The sequence below is a fragment of the Zootoca vivipara genome, chromosome 1 (genome assembly GCF_965207765.1).
Source record: "Zootoca vivipara chromosome 1, rZooViv2.hap1.1, whole genome shotgun sequence".
NCBI lineage: Eukaryota > Metazoa > Chordata > Lepidosauria > Squamata > Lacertidae > Zootoca > Zootoca vivipara.
The window spans coordinates 87,124,598-87,133,117 of record NC_142582.1 but is presented as its reverse complement, the minus strand read 5'-3'; the positions used below and the strand labels follow the sequence as shown (position 1 = coordinate 87,133,117).

General features: G+C 40.6%; 1 long non-coding RNA gene across 1 annotated transcript; it reads right to left on the bottom strand.

Moving 5' to 3' along the window:
• Positions 1-201: 201 nt before the first annotated feature.
• Positions 202-8,248, bottom strand: LOC148687650 (uncharacterized). Its single transcript, XR_015949962.1, has 2 exons — positions 7,873-8,248; positions 202-2,404 (listed from the first exon to the last, which is right to left on the bottom strand). It is a non-coding gene; the product is annotated as an uncharacterized LOC148687650 (long non-coding RNA).
• Between the last annotated feature and the right edge of the window lie 272 nt (positions 8,249-8,520).

Sequence of the window (8,520 nt, the reverse complement as noted above, 5' to 3'; positions counted from 1 at the left end):
ATTTTGGAGGTCAAACGGACTTCTGGAACGGATTGAGTTTGGCGCTTTAGTTTTTGTTATTTAACGTTTTTTTTGTTTTTGAGGCTTTTTCGGTTAATTTGTGGGGAACCCAGTTCAGCTGCTGATTGATTGATTGATTGTGTGACTGCGGAAATGGATAAAAGCCCCCCCCCGGCAACCCAAACAATGACAATCATTAGCACAGGTAAGAAAACATTTTAATTTTTATCATCTACAATACTGTCTTATTTATTTTATAGTACAATACATTGTTTATTGCTTTCATTTTATGAATCAATGGTCTCGTTAGATTGTAAAATTCATGTTAAATTGCTGTTTTACGGGTTGTTTTAAAAAGTCTGGATCAGATTAATCCCTTTTGCATTGCTTTCTATGGGAAAGTATGCCTTGGTTTTGGTACACTTTGGTTTTGGAACGCACTTCCAGAACAGATTAAGTTTGAGAACCAACGTACATCTGTACATCCTTTCTGTTTTCCTCCTCTCCTCCCTGGTTGGGGATTTTTGGATGTAGCATTGCTAGTACCAGAGGGCCTAGGATGGAGCTCAGAAAATCCATAGCCATAGGATTCCTTGGACCACATACAAAGATATACAGTATTTAAAATAACTGAAAACAGCAGATAAAAAAGCAGCCAAGATGGTAATTTAGGGATTAATAACAAAATATTAGGAAATATTAGGAATATTAGGAAATATTAGGAAATAACAAAATATCAGGAAATCAGCCCTGAGTGCTCACTGGAAGGACAGATCGTGAAGCTGAGGCTCCAATACTTTGGCCACCTCATGAGAAGAGAAGACTCCCTGGAAAAGACCCTGATGTTGGGAAAGATTGAGGGCACTAGGAGAAGGGGACGACAGAGGACGAGATGGTTGGACAGTGTTCTCGAAGCTACGAACATGAGTTTGACCAAACTGCGGAAGGCAGTGGAAGACAGGAGTGCCTGGCGTGCTATGGTCCATGGGGTCACGAAGAGTCGGACACGACTAAACGACTAAACAACAACAACAACAACAACAACAACAACAACAACATATAAAAGAAATAAGATGCTATTAAAAGCTTGAGAAAATATCATCATCATTATTATTATTCATGTCTTTTCTATACGACTTTATATTTTTAAGAATAATCTCAAAGCGGTTTACAGAACATTAAAATATCAATAAAACTTTCCAGAATAAAACATTATTCTGGAATAAAGTACACAGTCAAAGCAACATAATTAACAGAAAACTAAAATATTTCCTTAAAGATGTCAAAACAAAACATTACAAAGGAGGTCAACTGCAGAATACATATTTAATACAAACAAAGTTAACAAAAAAAATCTAAAACATTTCAAAAGAAAACATTGTAAGAGAAGTCAAATATAAAATGCGCATTTAAAACAGCACAATTAACAAGAGAATAAAATATTACCATAAGCATAGAACATATCAAAGATGGTGGACTCTCCTTCCTTGGAGGTTTTTAAGCAGATGATGGCTGGCCATCTGTCACAGATGCTTTAGCTAAGATTCCTGAACTTCATGGAATTGGACTAGATGACCCTTGGGTCCTTTCCAAGAGTCTATGATATGCTGTTGCTGCTCATCCTGCCAATGGTGGCACATGGTGGCCAGTGGCTTTGGAAGCTCAGGCTTGGTGGTTTGGGTCTGCACTAAGAAACAGCCAATATGGCTTCTGGCCTCTTCAGCAGCCTCAGCGTTTGTAGCTCGAGTCAGTCAGTGCACTGCCCTCCCATACCCAGTGGGAAAGGGATTGGAAGGCAGGGAGCAATGAACAAATTTTGCCAGGTGCCTAAAAGGTACCAGGCAAACCACAGCCTGGGCACCACCCACAGAGCTTCAGTTGAGAGCACTTGGAGAAAACATGTTGAAGGAGAGCTTAAAAAGCAGGCAAGGTTATTCAAGGTCTTATGAAACAAATGTTTGGTTGAAATATGCAGATGTTCGCTTTAGAATACTTACATGGAACCTATTATTTCTGACAAATAAGGACAACCAAAGCCAGACTTTGATCACTGAAGAGTTCTCGCTTCTAATCCAGGGCTACAATCTCACTCAACACTCTCCAACCACAGTGCTTGGGAAGGTTCTAAAATGCAGGAAGCTCATGCTGTTTTCACTCTTTTGTAAATTCTTGGAAGGAATTTGGTGAAGTATTTGTTCAAGCTCTGTTCAGCTCCAATTCTGATTCTGGTTTGGTTCTCAAACTGGTTCTGATTCTGGTTTGGTTCTCAAACTGTTTGGCAATTCTTTCAATCCTGGCTTCTGATCGTCTGGCTTGATCCTTGGACTGTTATGATGTGTTTCATCTCATGCTTCCCACTTGCTTCTGCATCAGAAACAGGCCACTCCTTGATGCCATTCACCACCTAATGTGAAAGCAGTGTTGTGGTTTTATAACAGGGCAAAGTAATTTAGAAACCTGAAAAAGGAGTACAGTACACTCTAAATATTAGGGAGGTTGATAAATTCCTGCAAGAATGTCCTTACCAAAATAATTGCTGATGCAACAAGAGCTTTCATCTTCTTATAGCAGCACCCTTTAATGGTATGCTGAGGAATGATTCATTAAACAACAAGCACCCATGCAGGGTTATGCCAAGGATTAAAGGAGTCTTATGTCAGGACACTGGTGGCTTTTCATGCTGCCATTCGACTGACAGTTTTCTCCAAGCACTGTGGGAAGCCACTGACAACTCAGCAATAGCAGCAGCAAATTATACAAGGGTTTGGCAGAATGAGGGCCTTATTTGAATACAAGACTGCTCCAGTAACACCAACAGCAAGTGGGATTTCGGAAGCCTCTCAGCTGAATGCAGGCTACTGTGGGGATGAGAGCTAATGTTACTGAGTTGTATTTTAGTTTTTTAGTATTTTTTTTAGTATTTTAGGGCTATTTTAGTCCAACACCAATGACAAAGCAAAATAATGTTAATAGCCTCATAGTAATGGGAAGGGGCTTACAAAGAAACAGCAGTGAGAAGACGTAGTCTTTATTAAAGCATATTAAAATGTTTGCTGCGGGACTGGTTCCCCCTTCAGACCTCTGTGTTCGACACATAGGGAAGTCTAAAGCAGCATGGCAACAGGGATGAAATATTGGGGGTGAACTTAGAAGTAAGGGTCAGCTTTTCCTCCACACACAAGTAACTGTGTGAAATAGGGTTGTGTGAGTAATAGTATCCCAAAGAAGAAATATGTTTATTCATAGCTGTTTCCAGTCACTAACAGCCATATTTCAACCTACAGCATCCTATTAAAAATGGGCAAGGAAGGGAGGGGTGATAACTGCTTACAAATCTGACTCCCTTTCATGCCAAGAGAGGGGTTTTTTCTCTCTCCACCATACTAAATATTTAACTCTCCCCAATGCAAGTCTGTTCTTGCACTGTGTGCACAATAAGAGAGAAATCTGTCAAGAAAATTACAAAGAGAAACAAAACGACCTGAAACTGAACTCCATGTGAGAGGAAAGAAGAAATCTGTTATATGCCAAAAAAAAGGTACTGTGCACCTTGAGGAATTCAGCAGCGTAAGCTGTATCGATTCCATTTGGTTGGCCAGGAAAGTTAAGGAAGGATTGTTATGAAAGAGGAAACTATGACTAGAAATCTTTGTGTTCAGTCTACACAAATATGGAGTGAATTGTGTGGCCTTTAGGCCCTTCGCAGCACCCTCAGCACAACACACTCACCGGATGCTTGCTTTAGATCCATCTCCCCTTAGCTTTATATTGTGAGGGCTAATTTGTGCAATTGAGACCACAAGAGTTATCTCAAGGACTCAGTTTTTTATGATTCAAAATTAGCCATGTACAAGAAATGGAAGGGTCTTTCTGTCAACCACTAGATAGAACTACTGTACTTGGAATTCAGACACATATAAAAAATGCTTTTAAAAATGTTTTGAAAAATATATTGAATTTGCCATAGCTCACCATCGCCGTGTAGAGTCACATTTGTATAATGCACTTTACAACACACTTGAAATGTTTTATTTGCAGCTGTATAGCTGCGTCCCTAGACTCCCTGAATCCACAAAGGCTCTGCCTAGCAGAAATTCCACATCAGGCTCAAACAAATGCTTTAATCACAAATGCATCTACAATACTCAATTTTTCAACACGCATGTGGTTACTGTACTGTACATTGATAACTGGCAGTTGAGTGTGTGACCTGAATGCTGACTTGGATCCTGATTGTCCTTCCATGAAGAAGGGGCCTTGTGAGTCAGTGGCGGTTCCCCCTTGTGGAAGGGTGGCAAGGGGCAATATTCATGGACTCTCTTTCTCTTCTAGACCCCCATCTCACCTCCCACATTATTCTATGGCATCTCCTGGCCATCTGGAGCTGATTTTCAGTGGGACATGGGACTCCAGGGGTTGGGGGGGGGTCTTTGAAAATAACCTCCCTTCTTTCTGCCGATGGAAGCATTCTGCAGGCAGAGTTCCACTGACAGATTCTCAAGATCCACCCAAGTCATCTTTAAGACTGTGTGAGGCTCTGTAACGTTCTATCTGTGGGAGCCCATTCACACTTTCCACTATTTCAGCAACCTTTTTCAGCCATGGGCCGGTCCACCGTCCCTCAAACCATGTGGTGGGCCAGACTATATTTTTTGGGGAAAACAATGAACAGATTCCTATGCCCCACAAATAACCCAAAAATGCATTTTAAATAAAAGGACACATACTACTCATGTAAAAACACACTGATTCCCAGACCGTCCGTGGGCCGGATTGAGAAGGCGATTGGGCCGCATCCGGCCCCCGGGCCTTAGGTTGCCTACCCCTGCTCTGGAGCATCCTCCCTGTAGACCACCTTCTGTCTCCCTGCTGCCTTCTTTTTCTTTTAAATAAGCTTTTAATGCTTTAAAATTTCCATGCTTCTGATTTTGATATATTTTTCAGATTGCTGTTTTTAGTATAATGGTAGTGTTTTGATACAGTATTTGCTTGCTTTTAAAAAAATCTGTATTTTTTGTTTTCTGCATGTCTTACGTTGTGAAGTTGCTCTGAATGCTCTATAATGTCCTAGGGAGAGGAAGGGTGGGGTATAAACGTAATAGATAATAATAATAATAATAATAATAATAATAATAATAATAATAATAATAATAGGTATAAGAATAATACTAGGTAGAAGAAGATTGTCTAAATAACAAATGGATTGATTGATCAATAACAAGAAGTCAAAGCAGCTGAGACATCATCAATAAAATTGGCAGCAATAAAAAAAGAAATCACTTATTCTGTGCTTTGAAAGTCCTGGGCAAATAAAGTTTTGATCTGGTCTCCACAGTTAATTATTTTTCAATTAAAAATAATTAGGGGGTTGCAGACAAGTCGTTCCAGAGCTGGGATGTTGCTACTAGAGAGAAGGTCCTATCTCCAGTAATTATTCACCTAGTCTCTCAGTGGAGAGGAACCCAAATAAAGCATTTGAAGGTCCTCCTAGTGAACTAGTAAGCAGAGCAGGTGGCTATTTAAATGTCCCACCACTGCATTGCCATACTGGGACAAAAATCACTAATGATTTCTTGCTTTGTTATGAAGCTGTTAAATGGGCAGAAGCCCTCAAAACATAAAAGTAGAAGTTGGTAATACTAATTGTAAGTTATCCTGAGAAGCATGAGATTCTTAATGGATCTACTGAGAAGATGTTTGCATCCACATGATTCAGGGACCCTTTGCCAAACCAATGGTGGTGGTGGAGTTTACAGCTCAGAAAATGATTCTCCTGTTTCTTTATCTTCTTTCTTGTGCTGACCTTAGTTCTGTGAAATAATGGGGGGTGGGGAGAAACCTCTGAGATGATATGTATGTTCATCATAGACAGTGGTGGAACTTGGGGTCTCAAATTTTAGCAGCGCCCTGTGTGATGCCAAAATTTGGTTCCCCCTGTCTCTTGCCTTCCATTCTACATCATAGTTGCAGTGTTTCTGAGGCTCTGTGCTCAGTGTGGCTGCACTCCCCCAAGTCCCAGAAACCCAAAGAGAGCAAATACGGTACCTTGCACATCTGTGTTTTTTTTTTTTTTTGGCTTTTGCTCTAATGGGCAGAACTGGGACTCATGGATCTTACCCAACTTGTGAGGTCCCACTTTGTGTATTGCACTGGAAGTGGAAATAGCACAGGTTTAAGACTCTTAAATTTCTAGATACTCCATTCCATGTGCATTTTGTCTGGTGTTTACTGTGCTCCATCATGTTCAATTTCTTTCTTACTCTTAAAAAGTTGCTAAGTTGGGTGGATAAAAAGTCAGCCAACTCTCTGTCAAATATCTCTGTCCTTTGTTTTAGCTTTAAGTAAATAATAAAAAATAAAAAGTATGCAATTGTTAGCTGGTTTTTCCTTTAAAAGATTATCTTGTTTTAGACACCTGGACCAGCATATGAAGAAAAATATCATTTTGCATTGTGCAGTATTAAACATTGCAATAGCACAAAGTGCATAGGCTACCAAAAGATTTTTGGTTCCTATCTATGCTAACTTACTTTATAAATTATATTCGAGTTGTGCTATGTATTGGTAGGCATTAATTCATCCGTGCTATGTTGCACCTTGAAAATACCATTATATAATCCTACCCAGAACAATTTCAAAAGAATCAACATTACATACCCATGTCATGTTTTCCTGCAAGCTTGTGAGTAAGGGATGGAAATGACATAAAGATAAGCTCCTGCAGAGGGCAGCAGTTGTTTAAATTTCAGCAGCAGTCCAGTGAGCTAGTTATAAATGGAGTGTTCTCACTGTGGCTGTCACAGTGTATATAGTGTGAATACTAAATATTTTTAAAAAGGTGACATGTTTCACTAGGAGTCACAGAACCAGACAGCCTCACCTTTCATGCTACTATGCTTTTGGCAGCAACAAAAGAAAAATACCAGTTCTAAGTTTAAACTGAGGTGCTTCATAAACTCTGCTGTTGGTGGCAAGATGTTGATACGGTACTTCTAAAGACATGTGAAATCCAATTCCACCTTTTAAATGCCTATATTACTTCATATTCAACACATTTCCACATGTAAAGTACCACCCAACACACACATATAGATACAGTGGTACCTCAGGTTACAGACGCTTCAGGTTACAGATGCTTCAGTTTACAGACTCTGCTAACCCAGAAATAGTACCTCGGGTTAAGAACTTTGCTTCAGGGTGAGGACAGAAATTGCATGGCGGTGGCGCAGCGGCAGTGGGAGGCCCCATTAGCTAAAGTGGTACCTCAAGTTAAGAACAGTTTCAGGTTAAGAACGGACCTCCAGAACGAATTAAGTTCTTTACCCAAGGTACCACTGTACACATAGATCAATCTCACTGTGTTCAGTAGGGCTCACTCCTGTAATATTTTACTTACTCGGTTTTCTACACCCATATCATATATGTCCCATACATATAACAAGGGATTAAGGGTATAGTTTTCTGCATGATTTATTGCAGGCATGTCGAACAGGAAGATCGTGATCTTCCTGGTAGATCACTGGATGTCTGTGGTAGATCACCGGTAGATCAGTAGTGGCTCCCCCCAAAGAAGCTAAAAAACTTTGGCTCCCCTAAAAAGCCCAACATCTTTGCCCTGCACCCCTAAAATGACCTGAACCACCAAAAACAGGGCTCTCCTTCGTAAAAAAAAGCTCGTCACTTTCCTCTTCCCTAAAGAAGCTCAACAACTTTAACGTGAACCCCCAAAACAGGGTTTTCCTTCCTAAAAAAAAGCTCAACAACTTTGACCTGAACCCCCCAAAAGGAGGTAGATCACTGCCAGTTTTTAACTGTGAGTAGATCACAGTCTCTTGGAAGTTGGCTACCCCTGATTTATTGGTTCCTCCTTACCAGTCTTCTTTTTCCTGGAATGCAGGGATGTAGCAAGCACCCTTTCTAGTAGGTAGCCACTTTGGTTCAGAGGGTCCTCTTTATTCTTTAATCGGTGCATTTCTCATGGCAGAAGAACAACGCTGCTGCAACACAAACAGATGCAAAACACATGCATTTGAGCTCGCACTCCAATTCAGTGCAAAAATAAGGGCTTTCACACACTCACTCACACACTGCAAATCCTTTTGGGACATTTGAGGATAAAAGAGCCTCTCCAAATGTCCTGTGATTTGGGGATGGAAAGTGAGAGAGCGCACTGAATGTGACCTAGTTGGGAACACTCTGTTTACTGAACACACTGTTCACTCCCAGTGGAAAATCCTTGGTGACATTTGCTGTTTTGATAACAGGCTGAAGAGAATACTGTGCTTCTGACAGGCTAGTTACCCCCTCCTGATGACTGAGTAGCAAAGGAGAAGTAATGTGAGAAGCAAATCTGCTGAAAATAACTGCAGACATCATCAGAAAAAGTGCATCTGATTAATTTCTGCTATATGCCTGTTCCCCCTACAGCATCTTCTCTTGCTTTGCCTCCTATGGTGGTGGGAACTGGCCCTGGCTGTCATGCAGGTTCCACAGTGGCTAATTCTTCCAAGGAGGCTAAAG